A 2,422-nucleotide genomic window follows, 5' to 3' on the forward strand; every position below is an offset into this window, starting at 1 on the left:
ATGGAGCTTATGGAGTTTAAGCATCTTTACAAATTTAATAACACTTAAGCATGCTTAATCAACAAATTCTGAGCTTCTAATATGGACAATATGTTAAACCTGCTTGTCCTTGTTGGTAACTCGGAGCACAGAAACTCCCTGAAGTGAAGACATATATGAGATAGAACATCACTGTATCTTTCTATCCACCATTTAACCCTTTACTAGCTAATTTCATCCTCCTTCAGATCAGTTCATCTGAGTGATGATGGCAGGAATCTGAAGAGTTAGCAGGTCCTGTGGAGGGGCAAGGAAGGGTTCTTCCTCTCTGTGTACCTGGTGTTTGTCCCTTGCCAGGAGCTCTTTGACAGTCACTGGGTTGGAACAGAGTGAAGAAGACAGAAAACTCAGAGAAGGGTCAAGGATGGCACCAGGGGCAAGATCACTGTGGGTCTTGTGGGTGAGCACTGTGGGATTTGTTGCTAGTGTGACAGCTTCTCAGAAGGGGCACAGAGTGACCATCTGTCTAACCCTGAGGTAAGATTACTGTAGTTGCCACATGATGAGCTATCTGAAGCGTGACAGAGGAGACTTTTTAGGGTTCCATGTGCTTGGTTCCATACACAAGTCAGGTTTAAAACCTGCTGCTCCATTTCTTCTTCCTGCTTTCAGAGACTACTTCTTTATTTACACGCTGGGCTTCAGCTGTGTACTGGGTCCCCTTTAGAAACAGGATAGAGGAGTCTTTGCTTCATGGACTCAGGTTTCAGAAACAAGGAGGATAAACTAGCCAACTAACCAACCAACCAACCAACCAACCAACCAACCAACCAACTAAATATACTAGGGGAGTGTAAGTACTAAAACCGGAAAACAATTAGAGATCAGGACATAGGGGAGTGATAACTGTCAGAGAGTCACACAAGTTTTATGTGAGATAATCAAGGGATTCTCACTGATTATGGGGGAGGGTAAATGCATAAAGAAGATGAGGGGCCCGCTGGACCATGCAGCCCCATTTCTTATTTAGGAAATATGGCCAATCTGGCCTTACTTGACCACATGCAGCCCTTGCTATAGTGGGAGCTGAGGGTACAAATGCAGAGAAGCTGTGTTTTCTACCTTTGCAGAGCTTAAGGTTCTGGCAAGGAGAAGAATATTACCCAGTAATGACTGAAGTGGTGCACTATCACAGGTGCCGTCCTGGAAGTGAAAGGCATAGTTTTATGGTAGCACGTAGCAGAGAAGCTGGGCCGCACACAAAGCCAGGAAAGACTTCCTTGCAAAGGCTTAGGCACTAGTTAAGTAAAAGCAGGTGGTGGAGAACCATCAGTTTTAGATGGAGCAGGCCAGGAAGCCTGTCTGGCGGGCGAGAGCCTGCTCTGTGATGGACAACTTGGAGCTAGAGGAGTGGTGGCAGGCGGACTTTCTGGGCTTAAAATACAGAGCGAGGAAGTCATTGATGTGCAAGGTGGGTTTTGCTTTGAAAGTACCCTGTCTGTGGGATCATCGTTCAGTGTTTGTTGGTCAGGTCATCCTCTGGCTCGGGCCTCCATTGGATCAATATTTGAGCTCCAAAATGCAGGGGTGCTGGAAGAGCAACATGAGTAATGATCTGTCAGATACTGGGACAGGAGCAGCAGACTGAGTCCCTCCCTACTGAGGGACAGGACACTTGCGCTCTCCTTAAAACCTACCACTTCTAGTTTTGTCCTGGGAGTCCCGTGAGACCAGAAGACACAGTGCTGGCAGCCAGGTCCAGGAAGATTTTATTTTAGTTTTTGCTCCGACATAGTAGACTCAAAATTTTAAGTTATCATTATGACTTAACATTATTATTCTACTACCCATAGATTGGCCAGATCAAGAAATATTTGGGTCCTATGTTTTAAACCAAACTTATGTTCTTCTTTGTTTTAAGAATGAATAATGTGAGCCGGGCATGATGGCGCACGCCTTTAATCCCAGCACTTGGGAGGCAGAGGCAGGCAAATTTCTGAGTTCAAGGCCAGCCTGGTCTACAGAATGAGTTCCAGGACAGCTAGGGTTATACAGAGAAAACCTGTCTTGAAAAACCAAAAAACAAACAAACAAACAAACAAATAGAATGTAGAATGTGTTGTGTAGGCTCCTGACTGTCGACTCGTATTAACCAAATCAGCTTCGACATGAGGTACTCATACGGTGTTCCCAGATCTCTCCTGACCGCTGCTTTATCCCTTATAACTGTTTTCTTTTGTGTACAAGTTTCCGAGTCAGAATTTTCTTTCTCATGAAGTGACAGCAGTTCAAGCAGACTTAGCAAAAGTGGGCGCACACCATGATGGCTTATGTGACTGTAAGCTTGGGGAAAAGAGGAGAGGGAACCTGGCTTTAATCGAAGCTGGATCAATCAATGCCATCTGATATTCCTCCCTTCTGTGTCCCAGTTCAGTATTTCTCT

The sequence above is a fragment of the Mus musculus genome, chromosome 3, assembly GCF_000001635.26.
Source record: "Mus musculus strain C57BL/6J chromosome 3, GRCm38.p6 C57BL/6J".
Lineage (NCBI taxonomy): Eukaryota > Metazoa > Chordata > Mammalia > Rodentia > Muridae > Mus > Mus musculus.